General features: G+C 37.7%; 1 protein-coding gene across 1 annotated transcript in view; it reads right to left on the bottom strand.

The window, feature by feature from the left end:
• The window catches only part of LOC149208096 (uncharacterized), a 101,529-nt gene that overhangs the window by 476 nt on the left and 76,197 nt on the right, over positions 1–24,856 (bottom strand). The window lies entirely within an intron of this gene.

Below are 24,856 nucleotides of genomic sequence, written 5' to 3'. Positions count from 1 at the left end.
AAGTAAATTGCTGTGAGAACAATGTATTACAAGAACTTGAGAACCATTCAAATAACTTGCTGTATAAACATACCATGTGGCTTTATAAATACATGCATGGATTTGATAACAAGACATCACAAGAAAATAAACGTATATTCATTTCACCGAAACTAGGAAGGTCCACTGCCAGAAAGAAAAATTAGTGCGAGAGTAAATTTGTCAAGTTAACGTTTTGGTGCAGCATTAATTGTCTTCCCTTTTCATCCTGCATAATAGAGATATTCAAAATTGCGTAGTTTAATGAGTTTTCAAATTTGCCCAGAAAACAATGGAAATTCCAACACAATTTTTGATAACATCCGGCAGAAATTTTTGGAAATATGGGATACAGCTGTCAAGCTTCAAGGTTTTGGGTGGCCCAAAGAATTTTTAATGGTGTTGAATCCATTTCCACTGTCAAAAACAAAACAAGATTCAAGCACTGGAAGGTGTTTGCTAGGGTGTGTTAGCTTTAGCCTTAATCCTTGGCCTGCTGTATAGCACGGAGGATAACCACTGGAAGGTGTTTGCCAACTAATATAGGGGCTTCATTCAGATTCAAACTTATCGACCTGAGGGCGGTTGCGCTAGACTTGGGAGTATAGTGGCAGTCTTACTAACCTGATTACCTCAGTAACAAGGCGGAGTATAGTGGCAGTCTTACTAACCTGATTACCTCAGTAACAAGGTGCTAGCTAGACTTAGGAGTACAGTGGCAGTCTTACTAACCTGATTAGCTCAGTGACAAGGCAGCAGGTTTACTGATTCTCCTGTATAAAATAACATAAAATCAAATAAACTCCTCCTCCTTTGACTTGGACATTTCTTTCCAATGCATAAATGATCTTCTCTCCAGGCATGAATAACAGGCTTTAAGCATGGAAATTCACAATTGTTCTTCAGCACAAAATAACGAGAGTTAACCTCTGTCGTATCAGGTCTTCAATGATCCATTCAGATCATCTATTTCCCTAAACACAAACATACCCTATCAAACAAGGGATAACTGGATGACACTCCTAGCAATGACCCACAATTTTTCAATTTGGTCCTTCCGGGAGTCTCTCTCTCTATTTTGTCCTCTTGTTGCATCTCCTCATAAGTTTTCATGACACTTTGTGTCACCTTTGAAAGTTCCAGGAGGCCCGTTTTTGAGGGTTCTATCTTAACTCGATTGAAATAATAGCCATATGTGGTCATCAGTGCCTTCAGTTTGTCATGTATTTTGGGAGGCGTTGCCTGGGCAATAATTTTCTTTTTTACTTTGTCTTATGATAGTGAAACTCCTGTTTTGTTCCACATCCTTTGTCTTCTACGACATCCTCTACAAACACATTGCACTGCATTGCCTTCTCCGCCATTGTTGGCTTGCTGCTTGGCCCTCTTGCCAAAGATGTTCCATCCCACGTGTATGGTACCTAAGATTTGCTGCATCATTTCTAATGCAGTGTCCTGTAGGCCCAAACCACCTACTCCATGTCCTGGACTCTTAGTCATCCTCCCCACTGTTATGAATTATCCCTTTGCCCTTGTCCTCATCATCGAGTTTGTCTCCATCATGCTCTTCCGACCTATCCCTTCCTTTCTCTTTATTTCCTTTGTCTTCCCTACTGTGGTGTCCTACCTTTTTTTCTTGTGTTTTTCTTTTTGTGTCTCCTCTTTCCTGCCTCATCCTTTCAACTCCAGGTTTGCTTTTTCCTATTTTCACTTCTTCCCATTTCCCTTTTCCCAAATCCTCTCTTTGTTGCCTCTCCGCTTTCTTTTTAGTTGCTCTGTCCCAATCATACTTTCTCTTCTATCTCCATTCACTTTCATTTGGGCTTGTTTCTCTTTCTTTATCTTTTCATCTTCTAAACTTTGTATGCGTGGGTTATTTTTTTTGGTCCTTTTTAAAAGAGGATTCACTGTGTATTTTCCACTCAACAAACCTTTGGCCTCATCGTCCTCTTCTCTAAGGTTAGTGTTGGTAATTGACAACTAATTAATGTAAATTTGGGTAAATTGTATTAGTTATTGACAAGTTAGTTTCATACCGAATCAGTGGTTATGTAATTGAGGAGACTCATATATAAAACAAATGAATGCCCGAACTATTGTAAGGAGAATCATTTATTGATTAATAGGGATTCCAATCCCTTGCCCCGTGGATGTTTCCTTGACACCCTGTCAGGGTTTTTACCATGTAAATCCTGAGTTTTTACTTGTATGGTTATGTTCAATTGCATTCCCTTTCTTGGTTAATTTAACCTTCTTTCTTGATCAGTAACCTATTATAACTACAATTGGTATCAGAGCGGGGTTTTCAGTTGAGTCTGGAGTGCATATGAACCAGGGGTGTTGTCCGTGCCCATCTGAGGCTGCGTGCGTGTGGCAACAAGGCAACGTCAAGGAGGGTTCAAGACCCGTCGTGGAGTGTTGTAAACGGTGGGTGCGTGAAGCCAGAGCCTGTGTCTCTGCATGGACTGGCGAGGAGGCCCTGTCTAGAACCGGAGCGGAGCAGTGCTGCTGTGAACGCCGCCAACCCTCTACGCTGCCAAGCCACTGCCACTGTCTGCCTGTGAACCTGAGTCTCTGCGTGGACTGTGCCAAACCACCGAACCTGTGTCTCTGCTCTCTGTGTGTGCGAGGAGCTGCCAAAGGCCAGTGCGTGAAGACTCCAGAGGAGCATGGAACCCCTGCGTATGGTCAGGCCATTCTTTGCTCTGCGTAGCAAATTTTTTGTGGGTGCGTGAGAGTAAAGACCCTCTACATGATATTTTTTGGAGGCGAATGCAAAGGTGAAATCACGTTTGGCCATTGTTGCAAGTCTGGGAAGAGGGTTTGTTTTCATCAATTCGCTTTGGAAGATCCAGGTAATTTTAAAAATAATTTTTTGAAAACAATTTTTCCCCCCCAAAATATTTGGACTCAAAAGCCAGTGGGAAATTTTTTTTTAGAAAATTGTTAAAATTGATGAGAGAAGAGCAGGGTTTCATTAAGGAAAGGAGAACCAGTTTTATTTTTTAGTAAAATCTGTTGAAGGGTTTCTCTAACAGAATCAAGAAAAAAAACTGAAATAAGGATTTTTTTTTTTCTTGGGGAGGTTCAGAAATTTGTTTTTTTTAAATAAACGGACTAAAAAAAAAACAAAGGCTCGGAATTGTAGAAAGGAATTTGGTTTTTTTTTTAAGAAAGGGAAACCAAAAATAAACCCTAGTTGAAAAAAAGAAACCCTAGGAGGAAAGAAATGGCCAAGATGTCGAATGCAAAGTTAGAGGTGGAGAAATTCATCGGCAAGAGCAACTTTGCTCTATGGAAACTAAAAGTTAGGGATTTGCTGGTGCAACAAGGGTTGCACAAAACTTTGGACGGGGCAAATAAAAAACCTGCAAGCATGAAAGATTCGAACTGGAAGGACTTGGATGTCCGAGCTCTCAGTACCATCAGGTTATGCCTAGCGGATGAAGTTCTCTTCAACATTGTTGAAAAGAGTACAGCTTCAGGTTTATGGGAAAAATTGGAAAAACTATATATGACAAAGTCATTAACCAATAGAATTTATTTCAAAGGACAACTGTACAGTGTTTGAATGAAGGAGGGTTCAAAAGTTGCAGAACATTTGAATGTTTTTAATACACTTATACGCCAATTATCAGATATGGAAGTTAAAATTCAAGAAGAAGACAAAGCTATAACCTTGTTGTGTTCTCTGCCCGAGTCATGGGACCACTTTGTAACTTCAATCAGTTTGAGCACCGTTGATTCTTTGAAATTTGAATCAATTGTGGGAGCTCTCTTGTCTGAAGAAGTACGAAAGAAATCCATTACTGAAATAGTTGCATCAAAAGCCATGATAGCTAGAGGACGGTCAAAGGAAAGAGGAGAAAAAACAAGGGGGTCTTCCAGATCTAAATCAAAGGGAAAAAAGTGTAAGGAAAAATGTTGGCACTGCAATAAAATTGGACACCTGAAGAAAAACTGTTGGAAACGAAAAGAGTCTGATAACCCAAAGAAGGAAGCAAATCAGGTTGATTCAGGTATGATAGACGAAGTTTTATCTGCTGAAGAATTATGTATGATAAATGAAACTTCACCTGTATGTAATGTCTCTCAGGGTTTTGAAAGCTGGCTATTAGACTCTGGTGCTTCTCATCACATGTGTCCACACAAAAATTGGTTCACTTCATATAAAGATGTAAATGGTAGTTCTGAGTTTATGGATAATAATGTATCATGTCAAACTGTTGGGATGGGAAATATCAGGATTAAAATGTATGATAACACAGTTAGAACATTAACTAGTGTTAGACATATACTTGAATTGAAGAAAAATGTGATTTCTTTGGGAGTGTTGGATTCGGATGGTTATAAGTTTACATGTCAGAACGGAGTGTTGAAAATCTCTAAAGGCACCCTAATTGTTATGAAAGCAGAAAAGGTCGGAAATCTTTACAGACTCAAAGGAAGTACTCAGGTCAGTGAAGCAGTGATTGTATCAAAAACAAAAAAAAAAGAAAACCAAAAAAAAAAGGTACTCGCCTATGGCATCAGCGATTGGGTCACATGAGCGAGAAAGGTCTTCAGGTACTAATGAAACGTAAATCACTTCCTGATCTGAAATCTTTGAAGTTGGATTTCTGTAAACATTGTGTGTATGGAAAACAGTGTAAACAGAGATTTAAAACTAGAAATCATAATAGTAAAAATATTTTAGACTATATTCATTCTGATCTGTGGGGACCATCTCCTATTGTATTATATGGAGGTGCTCTATATTTTTTAACGTTTATTGATGATTTCTCCCGTAAATTTTGGGTCTTTATGCTGAAAAAGAAAGTTGATGTATTCAATATCTTTAAACAATTTAAAGCAATGGTAGAGAAAAGAACAGGCAAATCAATTAAATGTTTAAGAACTGACAATGGTGGTGAATTTACTTCAATAGAATTTGAACAATACTGTAAGGATGAAGGAATTGTTAGACACAAAACTGTTGTTTATACTCCTCAGCAAAATGGTGTTGCTGAACGTATGAATCAGACTCTTATGGAAAGAGCCAGAAGCATGATCAACAATGCTAACTTGCAAAAGGAGTTGTGGGCAGAAGCAGTATCCACTGCTTGTTATTTAGTTAACAGATCACCTTCAGTAGCAATTAATTGTAAAATTCCTGAAGAGGTTTGGACAGGTCGGTCTTGTGATTATTCACATTTAAGAATATTTGGCGGTGATGCTTATGCTCTTATTCCTAAAAATCAGCGTTCAAAATTAGATCCAAAATCGGAATGTTATGTCTTTGTTGGGTATGACTATGTAGTGAAAGGATACAGGTTGTGGGATCCTACATCGCGAAAGATAGTCATTAGTAGAGATGTAACATCTGATGAATCTTCTTTTTTAAAATCAAATGATGAAAGAATTGAATAGGAACAGGTATCGCCAAATCGACAAATTCAGTTAGAGGCTAGACCTTTCGGTGGCAGTCAAAAGGAAGAAGAGACTTTTGGAGAAAAAGGTGTTGAAGAAACAAAGGAAGCTATTGAAGTTTCTGAACCAGTTCAGCGACCAGTCACTCTAAGAAGGTCTACAAGGGAAAGAAAAACTCCCAAAAGGTATGAAGATTTTGCTTCATCTTTTGCTTTGATTACTGAAGATGGGGAACCTTCTTGTTATCAGGAAGCAGTAGATGATACGGATAGCGAAAAATGGAAAACGGCTATGGAAGAAGAAATGGATTCCTTAGCCAAGAACAATACCTGGGATCTTGTAGAACTTCTTGAAGGGAGAAGTGTTGTTGGATGCAAATGGGTCTTCAAACTGAAACAGAAAGTTGATGGAAGTATCGAAAGGTATAAGGCGAGACTGGTAGCAAAAGGGTATTCTCAGGTTGAAGGTATCGACTTTCATGAGATTTTTTCACCAGTTGTAAAACTTGTTTCTATTTGTACTGTGTTGGCACTAACTGCATTACTTAACCTTGAGTTAGAACAGTTAGATGTTAAAACAGCTTTTCTACATGGTGATTTGAATGAAGAGTTATATATGGAACAACTAGAAGGTTTTGTACAAGGTCGCAGCAGAAGATTAGTTTGCAAGCTCAGGAAATCATTGTATGGTCTGAGGCAGTCTCCCAGACAATGGTACAAGAAGTTTGACTCCTTCATGGTGAGCCAGAACTTTATTAGAAGTGAGTATGATCATTGTGTATACTTCAAGAGTTTCAATGGCATATTCATTATCTTAGCTTTGTATGTTGACGATATGCTTATTGCAAGCAAAAGCATGGAAGAGATCAACAGGTTAAAGGCTCAACTCTCTAGGACGTTTGATATGAAGGATCTTGGAGCAGCAAAACATATCTTGGGCATGGAGATACACAAAGACAGGAAAAATGGTAAGCTTTGGTTATCACAGCAAAAGTATGTGGAGAAAGTACTTGAAAAGCTCTGTATGAACAATGTGAAACCTCTTAATGTTCCTTTAGCTTCCCATTTTAAGGTTTCTTCGGTTTTGAGTCCTAGAATTGATGAAGAAAAGCAATATATGTCTCATGTACCATATGCAAATGTTGTAGGGAACTTAATGTATGTGATGGTATCTACAAGACCTGACATTTCACATGCAGTTGGAGTTGTCAGCAAGTTCATGGCAAATCTAGGTGAAGAACATTGGCAAGCAGTGAAATGGGTGCTTCGATATCTAAGAGGCACAAGTGACCATTGCATCATCTTTAATGGTAGTGAAGGAGCAGTCTGCGGATATGTAGATGTTGATTATGCAGGGGATTTGGACAAAAGAAGATCTACTACAGGTTATGTCTTTACTCTTGCAGGGGGAGCAATTAGTTGGATGTCAAAGCTTCAAGAAACAGTTGCGTTGTCCACTACCAAAGAAAAATATATAGCTACTTCAGATGCTAGTAAAGAAGCAATCTAGTTAAAGGGTCTACTTGATGAGATTGGAAGGACGAAGGGGAAAGTGAATGTACTTTGTGACAGTCAGAGTGCTATTCACTTGGCTACAAATCCTGCTTAGCACAGCAGAACCAAGCCCATTGATGTAAGGTATCATTTTCTGAGACATGTGATCGATGGTGGAAAAGTAGCTCTTCAAAAGGTCCATACACGGGAGAATTGTGCAGACATATTCACAAAGCCAGTTACAATAGAAATTGCGATGGTGTTTAGTTTCTTTTGGCTTGCAGAAGAGATGATGAATGGGCATGGGCAAGGGATTAGGAAAATTGTTGTCAAGGTGGAGTTTGTTGGTAATTGACAACTAATTAAGGTAAATTTGGGTAAATTGTATTAGTTATTGACAAGTTAGTTTCATACCGAATCAGTAGTTATGTAACGAGGAGGCTCATATATAAAATTGATGAATGCCCGAACTATTGTAAGGAGAATCATTTATTGATTAATAGAGATTCCAATCCCTTGCCCCATGGATGTTTCCTTGACACCCTGTCAGGGTTTTTACCACGTAAATCCTGAGTTTTTACTTGTACGGTTATGTTCAGTTGCATTCCCTTTCTTGGTTAATTTAACCTTCTTTCTTGATCAGTAACCTATTATAACTACAATTAGGTCGATTAGTCCCTCTTTACCATGTCCCTTCTATCTGATGTTTTCAACTTACTTCTTTTTCTTGTCTCCTTATAGTCTGCATGACCTCTTAGTTTTTTCCCTTTGTGAGGGTCATCATCATCGTCTTCTCCATTGTCAAGGTTCCTTGCAATTGATTGCATATTCTTTGGTCATCCTGTTGCCTTGCTTTGCCTTGCCATAGTTCTATCCTCCATTATTTTCTTTACTGTACCTCCTCTTCTTGTCTCATTTATGGTGGTTCTACCTTGTTGTTTGCATGATCTGTTCGATGCTCACGTTCCATTTTGTTAGTTTGTTTTGTCTCACCTTAGCCTTTTCATTATATTCTTTGACGTATTAACATCCATCATTGTACATCTCTATAATCTCTTGGTCTTGCTCCTCTATCTAGGACAGGTCTCTTCGGTCTCTTCTCTTGTCATTCCTGGTCTTCTGCCTCCTCTGAGCTGTATCCAATTGTATCCACGTCACTGCTTCAAAAATATCGGATTCGTCTTCCAAGATACACTTTATAACCAAGGTTTTTCCTTCAACCTCTATGTCCACATTCTAGACACATCCATAGTTTTCATGTAAGTTTTATGTCTCAATAGGAATCGCCTGTCCTTGTAAAACCTTGTCGATTTCTCTAGTGGGTTATACCTATCTGTACGGTATGATATGAGGATATTGAACTAGCATTTAATCAAGAGAACCAATCCCTCTATGTACCTTGATGTTAGTGGCATTGATTGTTCGACTCCTCTATTACGATCTTACTAAAAATGTACCCATAACTCAAATAAAAACTTGAATTGACATGCTAAGCATTTGCTATCTAGTTTGAATGCTCAAAGGGTGATATTGATGACAAACATCCCAATATAGGCAAATATTTTGATGATATGTAGGTAATTGTTGTAGCATGATTTTTTTTGGATTCTAGAGGACATCTAGGTCTTGTTTTTTGATGTATTTTCAGCTCAAAGATAGATTGCACTCAGTGTTATTTTGGTTATGTGCACCCTTACATGCTCTATAAATGAGAACTTTTGCTTATTTGTGTATAAATGATTGGATTCATATGGATGCACATGAATATATGTGGTTTTCTTTCAAATTTAAATATTTTTTTTGTTTTTGGTTGACCAGTTTTTTCAGTTCAGATTTTTTCCATGTTCCAGTCTAGTTCTGACCAATTTCCAATCTGGAGTATACCAATTCAATGACCGGTCCAGTTCTGATAACATTGGTTACCATAGAGTCCACATATTTGTTTTAATGTTGTGTGTGGATTAGTCAAGGGTTAATTGATGTAATTATGAAATAATTTTTTATTGCAACCAATCAATATTGTAGATGTAAACACTGCCTAGTGTATGGTAATAAGAATTGTTTGATAACCAAATCATGGATTCCTCGGTCACTCAAAAATGTATAACACCGATTTCAAGACCCTGCAAACTAAATTTAGATTAAATTGTTAGTTTTTGTAGCATCGAATGGTGTTCTAGTCTCAAACTTTGTGGAGAGGCTAAAACACAGGAGATCTCCAAAACTCAGAGTTCGTTTCTGGAAATTCCACCTCGAGATAGCTCAATTATATTAATTGACCAATTTTTCCTACGTCTAACTTAGCAAAACTAGTTAATTAATAGTAATTACTTGAGAAAGGTAAGAATTCTCTAGACACTCACACGGATCAACTTGGACATGATCTCAACTATCGATTAAGTTTTAATCATGGTTGTTGAAGTCTCAACTGGAGATTATAAGAAGAGGCCAATGGTTAGATGGATAAAGACACAGAGTGAGAGCCAGTAGTGCGAGTTCCTCGGTAGGTCGAGCTATCCAGCTTCAGAGGTCGAGCAAAGGAAGAGAGTTCAAGCTAGAAGGGACACAGAGGGGCAGAGACAATGATTTCAGAGGAGGATTCCAATTCTGGGAAATCAGGGAGGCCGAGTTATTTCTCCAGGAGGTTACGCAAAGCCTTAAGAAAGCCAGTTTGATTCAGTCATGAGATAGGTTGATTCAGCTTCCAGTGGCCAGGAAAATTTCCAGGAGGCAAGGAGAGTCACTTCCAGAGGCAGCAATAGGCTAAACGTCATCTTCAGAGGCAATTTCCGCTAGTGTGAGTAGGCAATTTCCGCTAGTGTGAGTAGGTTTGTGCAGAGGTAGCATAGAAGGGTCTGCGCAAGGGTTTGGAGAGCTAGTTTCTGAGGTTCAATTTGTTACGGGATTGCTTGGAGAGGAGGGTAGATTCCCTCAGTTGATTTTGGTAGTATTTATCTCAGATAGAAATGTCAGTTTGGCATCATTTTTATTGTACTCGGAATTTCACAGTTGGATAATAATAAAACCCTCAGATGTTACACTGATTTTCCCACATTGGGTTTTTTCGGGGACAACTGTCCAAAAATCATTGTCATTTTTATGTGTGTGCTAGCATATTTCTCAGTTCCAGCATTTTATTTTCCGCAACGTTTTTATTGTGAAGAAATTGCAGTGTGATTAATTTGTTATTTTCCATAGTAAATAAACTGCATAATTTATCAATTAGAAGAATTAATTCTAGTTCCTGCATTTTAAGCGAATTTTCACATGTTATTAGAGCGCAGTTGATAGACAAGAGGCTTAGAGTCAAAGAGGAAAAATTTCGTTGTTCAGAGGGAGCAGCGGGACAAATTTTTCAGAGGCTATGTAGTACCTACCCAGGGAGTGTGAATTGTTGAACAAGGTTCAATTTTCCAATCGCAGAAGGCAGGAAAGTTCGATTTGTCAGGGGAAGCGATTCCAACAGGCAGAGGGAGCAACAACTCAGTGTTTTCGTAAAGCAAATTTTTTGTCTGGCCGCAAAAGGGTTTTGCAACAATTTGCAATAGCAGAATTAGCATCGGGTGGAAGAGAAATTGCACACACATATGGAGTTTCTCTCAGAGGGCTTATAGTTTCATAAATCCAAATTTTCAGTTGCAGCGCGCAGATTTTCTCACTCTAGAAAGGAGTGTGAATAGAAGAGCTAGCAGCCTAGTAGGTGAAAGAGGGAGATTTCTGTTCCATGTCGAGTTTTTGAGTGATGGCTTCAGCAAAACTTTGAGATCAGGACAGATTAGACGGTGCATCGAACTATTGTGTCTGGAATGCCAAGATGTCCTTCCTGTTGGACGAGTAGGCTTTGAAGACATGTAGAAAGAGGTGTCGTAGTACCTACAAATGCGGACCAGCCAGCTAATTACAATGAGGAGATGGCCAGGGCAAAGCAGTTGATTCTTGATGGAGTTTGAGATCATATAGTCTCACACGTTGCGGCCAAGAATACGACCAAAGAAATGTGGGATGTTATTGCCTCACTATATCAGAATCCTTCCGAGCAGCGGAAGATGTTCCTGAAGGAAAAGTTGAGGAATATTCGTATGCAGAAGGGTGAAGGCATTGACCCCTTCCTCACCAGAATTCAGCATATCTGGGATGAGCTTGCAGTTGTAGGAGAAGCACCTCAAGCTACAAATCTTGTGCGTTTAGCCCTCAACAATGTCACCAAGGAGTGGGAGACTTTTGTCCAGGGTATTCTAGGACAAGTTTAGTTACCTAGGTGGAATCGAGTGTGGGAAGATCTAATGCAAGAGGAGATGAGGCAAACTCTAGTAAAGAGCTCCATAAGCAGCAACAACAACAATAGAGGATCATAGGGTGTGAAAGAGGAAGAAAATGTGGCCCTTGCATCAAAAGGGAAAGCAAAAGGTCCCAATCAGGGACAAGGCTCGCAGGGAGAGAAGAAGAAGAAGAAGGATCTATCCAAGATCAAGTGCTTCAGGTGTGGCGAGTTTGGCCACTATAGTACTCAGTGTCCTCAGAGGAAGAAGGACAAGAAGGAGAAGTAGGATCAGGCGGTAGCATCCGCAGAGATAAATCAGTTGTCTTTCAAATTTGAGGACCAATTCGCTTTGTATGCATCCATACCTCCAGGAAAGAGGTGGGGAGACATTGAGTTCTAGACTCCAGAGTTGCGCAGAGCTTCGCAGGGTCAATAGAGGAGCAGCAGTTGCATTTTACTCCTCACATGGATCATTACCCTTGCTACAAGGGCCCACAGTATTCAATAGCAGGAAGATCAATGTCAGTTGGTGCAAACTAGTTACAGTCAAATACCGACTCCTGAGGAGCACAGAGAAGTGTTGATAGCAGTGCAAGAGGCAAAGTGCAGAATCAAGAGCAACATAGATTTCCTAGTAGACAGTGCAGACGCTAGTAGCAGTCAGAGACTCGGGAGACAATTGCAGTACAGAGACATAGTTGATTCAGTATTTTGGATGCTTCTCAATTGCAGTAGTTGCAGTAGTAACTACAACAACGAGAGGAAGTGTTAGTTGGATTGCAGTCCAAATGCAGAGTTGGCAATAGTATACATTGTACAGTGCAGTGTCAGCAGCAGCACAGATGCAAGCATGGTTCAACTATAGTTGATAGCAGATGAATCAGAGTTAGCGCAGTGGTTAGTGGACAGTGGCAGACATCTACAGTTGTCAGACATCAGCAGCGTGTATGGAGGATGATGCAAATACGGGGTGTTGTAGCAATGCAGCGCTAGAGAACAGCTTCCTCGCTAAGAGTGAGTGTTAGTTTTTGTAGCATCGGATGGTGTTCCAGTCTCAAACTTTGTGGAGAGGCTAAAACACAGTAGATCTCCAAAACCCATAAATCGTTCCTGGAAATTCCACCTAGAGACAGCTCAATTAAATTAATTGACCGCCATTTAAATTTTCCAAGTCTAACTTAGGAAAACAGGTTAATTATAAGTAATTAATTAAGAAAGGTGAGAATTCTCTAAAAACTCACACGGATTTACTTGGAGATGATCTCAACCATTGATTAAGTTTTAATCATCATCATTGAAGTTTCAACTGGATATTATAAGAAGAGGTAGAGAGTGAGAGCCAATAGTGCGAGTTCCTTGGCAAGTCGAGCTATCCAGCTTCAGAGGTCGAGTAGAGGAAGAGAGTTCAAGACAGAGGGGACGTAGAGGGGCAGAAGCAGTGATTTTGGAGGAGGATTCTATTTCCGGAGAGTCAAGAGAGGAGGCCGATTTATTTCTCTAAGAGGATGCGCAGAGCCTCAAGAAAGGCAGTTCGATTCAGTCAAGAGAGAGGTTGATTCAGCTTCCAGTGGCTGGGAAAATTTCTAGGAGGCCAAGAGAATCACTTCCAAAGGCAGCAACAAGCTAGATGTCATCTTCAAAGGCAGTTTCTAGCTAGTGCGAGTAGGCATGCGCAAAGGCAACGCAGAAGGGTTTGTGCAAGGTTTTGGAGAGCCAGTTTCTGAGGCTCAGTTTGTTGTGGGATTGCTTGGAGAGGAGGGTAAATTCCTTAAGTTGATTTTACCAGTATTTCTCTCAAACATAAATGCCAATTTGGCATCATTTTTATTGTGCTAAGAATTTCACTATTGCATAATAATAAAACCCTCAGTTGTTGCACCGATTTTCCCACATTGGGTTTTTCCAGGGGCAATTGTCCAAAAATATTTGTCATTTTTATGTGTGTGTGGTAACATATTTCTTAGTTCCAACATTTTATTTTCCATGCCGTTATTGTTGTGAAGTAATTGTAGTGTGATTAATTCGTTATTTATCGTAGTAAATAAACTGCATAATTTATCAGTTAGAAGAATTAATTCCATTTGTTGCATTTCAAGCGAATTTTCACATAAATGTGTTTGAAGAACCCATGTGGCATATCCCAAGAAGTTTAGGACAAGAACTGCTTGGAATTTGGGGTATTTCAAGTTTAGTTTTGAAATTACTTATATATGAGAAACCTTCCTAAACACTAATTTATATTTGGAATTCATGCCATGTAAAGGTGATGAATGAGAACTACTACAGTTTGCAAGCATACATTGAATTTTGGAAGCACACAATAATGTACTGATGCTCGGGCACTCGTTAGCGCCCGAGACCTATGCCAAATGGGAAGAGGCTCATATTGAGTTCACTAGGATTAATTTTACTACACAAATCCTAATATGTTAACACATGGTTCTAGATTGAGAAGGAAAATGGTGGCTATTCAAACCTTCCATGCAGGTCAAGCCCATGGTAATGCTCAAATGAAGCCCTGGGTTTCATTTCCTTGAGCTCAAGCCCCTATTGGATTTGACACAAACAGACAATACGTATATTGTTGGTTGAAACCTTTGCACACACGAAAAATCATTTGGAGCATAGAAACGAACCATACATAAACAATAAACTAGGTCATGAGTTCCTTTGGTGTTTGGATCCCCATAATTAATATTTAAATAATAGCATTTGTGTTTGGATCACATATAAAACCTTTGGATCCTCCTTTTCTCCTTTTTTTCTTTTTTCTCTTTATCTCCAAAGAAAGAATTGATATACCAGTACATAATGAATTTGAAACATAGGTGTGTGATGGGTTGTAGGAGACAAGTAGGCCTCGATCTGAAGAGCTGAAATAGAGACCTCTTACATGCGACAACATCGCACTTGATAGAGTGTCTCTAAGTTAGTTATCCTGAAAGGGCAACATCTTAGAGGAAATATGTGTCTCTAAGACGTTTCCCCTTTCGGGTATCTACCTTAAACACACTCTACCAAGTGCAATGTTGTTGCATGTACAAGGTTCTTGTCCCCCATATATTCATTTCTTATGTGCTAACAAACATTATTCCATAATCATTTCTTCCAATTATTATGATTCCATTTGTCGTTTCCTAGCTTGGAATGGTGTTTGATGATTCTGACTTGTTTGTAAAGTGTGTTGCAATATTACCTTATTGTTTTGTCTAACTATGGGAAAGCATAATTACTTTTAGACAAGTGTGTATTGGCCTAGGCCACTAGGTACTATTAGGTATCAAGGTAGGGAGTGTAATCATACCACCTCCAACCTTAACACTTTCCGTAATTCCCTTTATATTTCCAATTAATCCATATACACTTATATTCCCCAACTTATAAAAATCTTGTCAAATGTCATCATAAAAGTTTGAATGAATAAAAAGAAAATCATGCAAACCTCAATCAAGTCAACCCCAAATAATATATTGACAGGCAAAGAGAAAAGAAAAAACAAAAGAAAAAATGTGTAATACTTCAATTAAAGCCCCACCTCTAAAGTCTTAGAGCTAAATGCTTATCAAATGAAAAAAGAACTAAAAAATTAATGAAAAAAATAAGAGAGGGGAAGCAAATGGTACTAAAATAGTAAAATGTCAAATAAGAAAAATTCCTTCCAAATGTTTGCAATAAATTATATGAAGATTCCTAGTTGAACAAAAAACAAAGTTAATACTTTACTTCATGACTTTAAAAGTTATTTCATATTTTTTTCCTAATCCATTTCCACAAACTATATCATCCTTATCTATCCTTAACCAAAATACTTAGGGAGAAACCTTCTATCCTACTTTAAAGACACATGTAAAGGGGATGAGGTTGTACCACCATGATAATCAAAGTGGATATATGACAATTGAAAATGAAGAACAAAATAATGATGAATCTGCAATTATAATAGCTAACAAAGATGATAAACATGAATTTAATGGCATGCTTGCCCCATTAAGGGATAGGAAGAAACAAAAGCAATCTAAAATTCTTATAGGTGGTCTTGATAAAGAAGCTGATAAAGAAGATTTGAAGAAAATTGTTGGTACATTTGGTGAAATTAATGTAATACAGATGTCTAAGAACCCATCATCTCGTTTGAAAATTGGACCTAAAGAAACAATTTTTCGTATACTTTGTGTTGGGTCAAAGACTAGAGGTATATTTGGCAAGGAAAGTAGCAATTGGGAAACTAAATACCATGCTCGAAACCTACTTACTAGACAATGAACTAAATACCATGCTCGAAACCTACTTACTAGACAATGATTTGACATTAAAAGTGTCATTCTGCAAAAAGAATTGAGAAAAGAAATGAAGCATTTTGCTAGACTTCATGGATTTTCTCCCAACTCTGTAATTGCCAAGATTGATGAGGCTATAGCACATACCCCAACTGTCATTGATATTTACATGGTGAAGGGTAAAATCTTTAAACACGCAGGAGATCTAGTGGCAGCTGCAACATTGGTAAATGAAGCCTAGTTTATGGACCTTGCAAATCGATTTATAGATAGTGAATGAATTAAGCATATGCTTCAGGCAGATCAGGTGTATTTGGTTGTGAAGACAGTTGTGTTGTTCACAAAGGACGGGGAACAACAATCCCTGCCCCAAGGTCTCAGGTTCGATTCTTACCACCTCCTCTACCTCGTGATCTGCGACTAGGACTTCGAATCCAACCCCAAAATCAAGAAAATGTTAAAATGGGCAATGTCGTACATCATCAAGAACTTCAACGGTGATGAATCCCTAAAACACACGCTCCCCAACCTCGTCCACTTATCGGCCCACCCCTCGACGTGCTCGACAATGTCGGTCTTATACGGAAACCTCTTAATGCGCAAGCTCCAAAAAAGAATCGAAGAGTGCCCCTCGTGGCTCTCTGCGACAAACCCAGAAATCGAAGCCTGCAGGGATCGAACCCCAGACCCCACCCCCGCCTACCTCGACATGACACTCCACATACTCTCCAACCTTGTCTCGCACGAAGAAGAAGCCCGCATGTCATTCCTCGACAGAAAAATCAACATCGCCATGGCCATACACAGACTAGTGCAACTCAAAGTCGAATTCCCCGACAAATTACCCGACACCCACCTCCACATTTCTCTACAAATTATGAATGTCATTTACGACCATTGTGCGCAACATCGGTTTTTGAGCACTCACATTCATTCCATGTATGGCCCTCTCATCAATATATTGAAGGATCCATCGTTGTCACTTGGCACCGATGGTTTTGACACCAAACATATCGTGGGTTGGTGCAGTTGTATTGTTCATGAGCCACCCGTCTCTGTCCATGCGTTGGGCTTTATGCCAGAACAAAGGCACAGGGTATATGTGTCAGCAACATATTTGAATGGTCAACCCCAAGTGTTACATGGGAACTCATCTTTCATCCTGAAACTGCAATTGAACTACACCGAAGGCATCTATCATAACCATATGGTAGGCAGAACACATCTTTCACAACGGGCGCGACAATACAAATCCCTATGGCAACCATTAGACATATATATAAAACATATATAAATATATAAAAAATAACTTTAAGAAATTATATTTAGGTGACTTTATAAAACATTATAAAGTAACTTTTAAAAAAAAAGTTACAATAATATATTTTTATAAAGTAACTTTTAAAAAAAAAAAGTTACAATAATATATTTTTATAAAGTTACTTTAATATATATATATATATATATATATATATATATATAATAATAATTGATATTTATATAATAGCATAAAAAATATTAATAATAACAAAAATTTAAAAATAAAAATAAAAAATTCAAAATTCAAAAGGAAAGGGGTAAAAGTTCAGTAATATTGCTTACAGATGTTGAAATGATGTGGCAAAAAAAGGGGAAATTGTCAGCGAGCGAAGAAATTGTCATGCGATTAAGCTTTGAGGACAAAGCTTTTTGAAGAGGGGCAATGTTATGAATATAAATTATATAAAATAAAATAAATATAAATGAATATATAGTAAACATAATTATAGTTAATTAATTGATTAATTAATGAAGAGGCGTGTTCTAAGGGACATGACCATTCATTGAAGGGGCACCTACCTAGGTATATAAGTGAGCCCTCATTGTAACATCCATTCATCCTTATACAGTGATATGGGGTTTAACAGTAAGTTTCGCTGGGTGAAACCCACGAGATGAGGGTTCAAATCTCATTGAGTATATATATGACCTGTTGTGTCTTGGCTAGAAGAGTAGGCGACCCCATAGCGGACGTCTCGGCTCTTGTTGAGGCATAAGTTTCCTGCTATTGTGCGGCTTGCAGGCTGTTGCACGTAGCCTAGGTTTATAGTGGCAGCCAGTTAGATTTGATCCTGGGTCTGTTCAGGATAACTCTCACCAGTTACCGATTATCCTAGATTTTAGAAAACAAAAAAACATTCATTCATCCTTGTGCATTCATCTTATTAATAAAAATATTACTTACAAGTTACAACACATTGTGTATTTTATATTCAAAGCAAAACAAGCTACAGTTTTGTCTCTACATGTACCAATTGGTTGAATTGGACACTCTCTTAAGCAAAGATTATCGAGTTTTCTCATTGTTTTCATTGTGATCTCTACTGCTCTATTGAAGATAATGGTTGAAATTTTCTAATTATAATTGCTTGATGATTTGAATACTCTAAAAAATTAAAAATGTATCATTTGGAAGAAAAAAAATTCTGGTCTCCTTGCAACTAGAAAATCAACATGGTATCAGAGCTATGGTTGAAAAGCAATATTGAAGGTATAAGATAAAATGAAGAAAAAGAGGCCCTCATCTGAGATACAAGAAGACCTAAATCTTTGTAGAAGGGTCAAAGATCAAAGTTTGAAGCACACTAGAAGTTCAGTTATGTTCGCTCAAGTGAAGGTGGACAAGAAGACAAGGAGGCTTAAATGAAGATAAGAAGACACTCCTCCTTCCCTCTCTCAAATGACTATAATATGTTGAGTACAGTTCGAGTATTTTGAGCATGGGACCAAATTCTATGGTGAAGTTTGAGGTCTGAATCTTTGTGGAAGAGTATAAGGATCTAAAGTGAAGTCTGAAGCCTTGTCTGTGATAATATTTGAGCCCATTCAGAGGTGAAATCCAAGTCTACTTTGTGGTGAAGACCGATCTTTTTGGGACTGTTGTCGCCTAAGATGCACGCCTAGATTAATGTGGGAAAAGTCCTTAATCCCACTAGGTGTGGCCTTAAAGGCAAAACACTCAGAGAAAAGATGTCACCTATTCCCAACTCTCTCCATTTAGGTTCTCTCCTAGCTAAACCAAGGGGGATGGTCCCTAAAGATGATTCAAAAAGGAAAACTTGCTAGGGATAACAAGCTCTAAGAGATTATGATGTTAATTAGATTAGTTAAGGCTTCACCAATTTAACAACTTGAATTACATCTTGAAATGAGATTGATTAGCAAGTGTCAATAATTAAAAGCACATAACAATCAACAATGGATATAAATCAGTTATATTCAACAAGATATCCTACAAGACAAGTGTAATTAAACGAATGCTAAATATATTTGCAAGACATATATGTTCCCAAATAAATCCACAATACTTGCAAATATGATATATCGAGAAGATGAACAAGTTACACAATTAGAGAAGTTTCAAGGCAAGAGGTTAGTGAATCACACAAGAGATTATATATAACTTTAAGATATGAGCAATAAATGGATTTAGAACTTGCAAGGAAATAGAGTTTGTACTTTTAAAGAGATATGGGCTCAATTATGATGAAATAACATTAAAGGACAATTGGCAAGAGCATGTGAGTGAACAAGTACAAGAATATAAATGAAATGCTTGCAAATTTGGTGAAATGCTCACAACATAACTTGTACAATAAACAATTGTGTGAAAGATGCAAACAAGTGTATGTGAAGTGTGTGAGGCAAAGTGGTCTTGGTAAATTTTATTATATACCCAATCTAAGGTGTGATTTCCCCTCAACTCCTTCAACTTGGTAAGGACTAGCGGGTAGTTGCAAGAACGTTAAGTGAGAAAGCTAAGGCCTCATTAATGATACCCCCTTAGGACTTCAATACAACCTGTGTGCCTTCGTTCCTACAATGGACTCGACCATGAGAGAAATGTGAAGTCACACATTTTAACGTTTGATCCAAACTCAAATTTAGGAAATTGAATGACAATTAGGGAAGTTTGTCCTAAATTTCTATCAACCAAGCTTATGCTTAGAGGTAAATTTTAGAGAATGCAATATGTAAACTACATCTAAATTAGTTAATTGCTTCAAGTGAGATACAATTAGAATGAAATGCTTCAAAGGTGAAAAATATTAAGATTTATCAATAGCAAAATACCATTCCACTTATATGATTAAATTAGGAATTAGCACTTTGAGCACAAATTATGATATTAATATGGGATTAGCTTCTGCCAAGGATCAATGAAGCAAGCGAAAATTACTCAATGAAACAAAGCGAATTATATCAATGACGATGAGATAGAGCAACTTCAATGGAGATGCCAATATGATCAAGAGACAAGTAGTTAACTAGACTCTTCAATGAAACCCAAAGCAAACTATTTCAAGCTAATGATGAGTGAACAAACTACTTGCAAAATGAAATTAGATCTAGAAATGCTAATGCAACTAGATAATAAAATGAGCAAGAAAACTAATCTAAACTAAACTAACAATGCAAAATGAACAAAAGTTAGAGATTAGATCTAATGACTAAGCTAGCAAAAGATAACTAGTTAGAGACTAGCTATCCAAGAGGTCCTCCTACCAAATGAGGAGATAGGGATACCAAGGGGAAGAAACCCCAAGCTCCCTCAAGAAAAAATTATTTTATTATAATTACAAGAGTAGGGTTTACAAGATATAAGCTTCAATGAGCTAATACCCTTCCTCAAAGAGCCAAGAAAATTAGGAGAAAATTATTTACAAAATTTGTGATATAAATTACAAAGGAAATCCTCCAAGGAATTTGATTATGCTCCAAAAATAATTTTTCTTTCCCTTCCAAAAATTTCGTTCCAGAAGCTAGACATCCAAGCAGGGAAAGAATTTTTGCACAAGAGGAAAGGAGAGCACCTCCTAGGCTTGCGGCCAAGAGAAAAGGCTCCAAAATGAAGGCGGCTTCCCAAAAAAAATTGATCTAAATTTACAAGCTTTCAAATGATGGTTTCTTCAAAATCGAACTTGAAATTATCCTCAAAGCCCTAGCCGTCTAGGATTTGTGCAAGCAATGGAGAGAGGAGAGGATGATGGCTTTGATCAACAAACAAGTGTAGCTTCTAGCTTCAAAAAATTTATGTCTCTTTGATCCTCAAGCTTCCTCCTGCAAGAAAAATTTTATGAAAATTTTCCAAGCCAAATCCTTGATCTTCCTTCAGATCTGCGCAAAAATAGGGGAAATCCAAATATATACAAGAGAAACATATGTACAAAATGGGTTAGAATATATACAAAAATTTACAAATCAACTAGCCCAAAGAGTGTGAGGACACCTTCGCTCTTGGGTAGCACGAAACAAGCTCTAAAATAGCTAGATTTGACCAATAAAGCACATAAATAAATGGATCTGAAGATTTAATGATAATATTCACAAGCTATGGCAAGGAAACTCCCTTTTCAAATAAATTGTATGATAAGCCTTTGAGAGAGATCAATGTGGGTTCCTCTACTCCTATATGCTTGAGAGTTGGTTCGTCCAACCAAAAGCTTACCCAATGCTCAAGACTTGTTTCAGAAAAACTATAGATATCTACACACTTGAAATAAATTTGTTAGATCCAGAAGGAGATAGATAGCACAATGAAAAAAAAGACTAGGGGTCCAGCCCAAAACCCACTAATGCTTCTAGATCTAGAGTGTTTCTCTTATCTCAAATATTAATGTAATAGCTTACAAATAATAAATCCACAACCTGTCAAGTGAACTTGACAAAATCAATTAGCACTAGTAGAGCATTAAGAACAAATAACTCTGAAAAAATATTACCATAGATGTAGGAGAATAATACCACAAAATGTTAACCCCAAAGACTTTCTCTATTATTCAGAAAATTCCAATACAAAAGTGTAGCAGAGCTTCGATAGCCAAGTAGCTCAATTACAATTCATTTTTTTAAGTGAGGAGTGAGACTCTCAATTTATAGAAAATATGAGACGAGATTCCCTCCAAGTGGAAAACGTCTTGATCCCAAGTGCTAATGGCTAGATCCAAGCTCAAAAAAATTGTAGCCCTTGATTTCCTACGTAGATCTTGAGGAGGAGAAGTCGTTTTGACAAGAGGAATGGTTGGAGTGAAAAAAAAATTGATCCCAGAGTCACTTAGACCACTTAAAAATATTTTCCATCCTTTTTTCTCAAAAAAATCTCATTCAATTTAACCATCTTGGACCATATCCTTTAAAAAAAATCGATTTGCTAGAACAATAGCTATTCTTTTGGACCATCAAATTTTCCTTGGTATTTTTCTTGCTTGATTTGTGGAGATTCCATCACTTTTTGACTTGACTCTTTTCTTGGGAAAGTCCACTTCAATTTTTTATCATTTTCCACTTGGAGAGAATTTTTATTTTTCTCTCATTTTATTTTCTAGCTAATTTTTGGCTAATTATTTGCCATTTTTTGCCAAAAAATGAAAAAATGGGTTTTGAGGGGTAAATACATATTTTTCCACCCTCAAAGTGTGTCTAAATAGAAAGTTGAGGTGTAGAGGTCTAATTTTGATTACTCATACCCCCTACAACTTCTATAGACAACACTTATTACATCTTACATCAAATAATTATTAAAAATCTCGACCAGTGGGAAAATTTTTAATAATTAAAAAGTGACACATAGACTCATCCAAATTTTGTGAAATTTTAGAGATGATCTAGTATGGTAATATACATTAATTCTAGACACTAGGACTCACCTAAGACTCTACCATCAAGCCGCACTCTAGCTTTGGGGTATATTTGGGAGAAAACTCAATTGATTATAAGTGTTGAAAAATACAAATAATGAGTTGGGTAAAAAAAACTCCCTAGAGTGAAATCACTTGCTAGTATAGTTCTAAGCTACCCAGGCCTTTTTACATGACTCTTTTTCATCATACTAATATCATTTTTACAATATCCCTGCGAGGCTGCAAAATCTGGAATACAAAACAAATGAACTTTGGAATTTTGGCATTCTAACATGATCGGATGATGAGGAAAGTTGCAATTGCGCTTTGATCATGGAGTCTTTGACAAACTTTCAAGTGCAACTTGAGTGATTAACAGGGACAGTAAAGAAGGCCTAAATTTGCCCTTAGTACAGACCTAAGTCAAGACTTTGACTGATTTCATTGTGGACAATTAAAAGACAATTTGTGGACACCTTGTGGAGGGTTGACTTGGTACTTGTTGAACTATAATCTTGTTATCATGTTGGTCAGTATGTATATGACCTTGTTGTCTAGTTGAAGTGATTCTCACTAAGTCGAAGATGCTTGCAAGTAATCATAAGAAAGGAATGGATTGGTGACAAAGGAAGGATCGATACCAATAACTTGTGGAAGGTTCAATCACAAAGCAAAGATGCATGACAGGTATGACTCACTGAAATCTTGAAGTCAAAGAGTTTACTTTCATTTTGATCTCAATTTGAGGAAATAACCACATGCTTGGTCAAATCTTGATCTGCTCAATCTAATTATAAAAATCCTTGAAGAAATTATCAAGGACTAATGTCACATATGATCTCAACCTCAAATCTTGATAGCTATTAGACTTAACAAATCTGTGTTGAGGGTTTGCGCTCTGAAGTGTTGAGAAATCAATAAGCTTATAGATTAGAGTTGATTCCTCTTACTTGATAATTACTTGTGAGTGTTTGTTGGCTTTTATTATTTTATTATATCTTCTTCATCAAGCAATTGCCAAAACATAAAGTGTTGAGAAATGTAGTTTCGGTCTTCATAATTGTTGTACTCATTTCAATATCTATCCTCTGTAACAAACAAGAAAAGAAGAAAGAAAATTATTATTATTAAAGCATGGGTTTCATGGTCATTATTGATGGTCTTCTAGGTAAAAGCATGTTCTTCATGCTTCTAGGGTTTGTTAGGTCTTAGGATTTATTGTCATGAGTCAATGGAGTCAACATCATGTTTATAAGACCCTTCTGGACAATTTGTAAATGTAAATGTTGGAAACACTGAGAGGGTGGTGAATCAGTATTTCTTTTCAATTGTTATTATTACCAGTTTAGATTCTTTACAATTTTAATCAGAGAAATGATTTTATTAAATATAGAAAAAAGATTGAATATAATATCTGATGAATTTTGCCAAGCACCAACTTGGACTTTGATGAGGCTCCAACCTCTAGGGCTCCGACCCTATCTCACCAACGCACCAACCTTGAATTTAGGAGCACCAACTCCAAGGACACCAATCCTTCCAATTTTGAGGCACCAACCCCAAGGGCTCCAACCCTATAGATTTACTCTGTCAAGAAATGTTTGATTGTATTACACTGCTTCCAAGGACTTCTTTACCAAAACCTGTCCTTGTAGTCTTTGCAACAGGTCGCTATCTGCGCTATGGCTTCACTTCGGGTCCGAACCTTCCAAGATGAATCAGGTCAAAATATTGTCCTCCCGCTCTGTCTTCTGCTTCCTTCTTTGCTCAGCTTTCGGCTTCTGTTGCACCTTCATCTTCTCGACCTTTGGCTTCCTCTGTCTTTTCAAGTTCACGAGTTGTGAACTTTTTAATTCTTCTTTGTGCCCGATGCCAGATCGATGCTTAAGGTGAGGTATTATAACTTGTATTTATATGGGTTTCCCCAATACCCAAAAGACATGTTCATTTGGAAGGAGAGGTCGACTTATGGATATTCATCCAATTACTCATAAACTTGTTTTATTTACGGAAATTTTCATAGGAGAGATCATACCCACATGAGGTCCCACATCCACGTCATCAATCGCAATCGCAACTTTCGGAGGTCCCGTAATCGCAACCTTTAACATTACCAATGTAACATAGCCGATACTCATATTGTCGATGAGGCAGACACGATATAACATTAAACAGTTGTCAATAGATTCGTCAAATCCACAGCTTCTATCGCAATCGGCGATTTGGGGGTTTATCGAAATCGGCGGTCCGGGGTGACATTCCTTTAAGATTTGCATAACTTTCGATACCCGAGCGCGATACTACATAAAGGTGTATTCTAATGGAGCTGTCAGGTATGCATATTATATCACAATCGGCGTTTTAACATTACATCCCTTGAAGTCTTGTGATATGAAAGTTCTGATATGATGGATGCGATGTTTCTTTAGGGCATGTTATAATGGAGCGATCGGGTTTACCCCTTATATCGTAATCAGGGTTTTACGCGGTGACAACCCTTTAAGACTTGTGGTATGAAACTTTCGATGCGACGGATGCGATATTTCTTTAAGGAGTATTGTAATGGTCCGGCGGGTCTGCAATACACATCGCAATCGGCGGATTTGGGGCGGTGATCCATAATAAACTTTATAGTTTGCGATTATGTGATGGATGCGATATTCTTATTGAGTTGTATTACAATGGTGCAGCAGGTCCGCAATGGTATCGCAATCGCAGGTTTTGGGTGGTGACATTTAT

This window comes from Pinus tabuliformis, chromosome 1_2 (genome assembly GCF_031772625.1).
Source record: "Pinus tabuliformis cultivar Carrire ecotype Pingquan chromosome 1_2, CPIR1, whole genome shotgun sequence".
Lineage (NCBI taxonomy): Eukaryota > Viridiplantae > Streptophyta > Pinopsida > Pinales > Pinaceae > Pinus > Pinus tabuliformis.
This window is presented reverse-complemented; position numbering and strand designations above follow the sequence as displayed.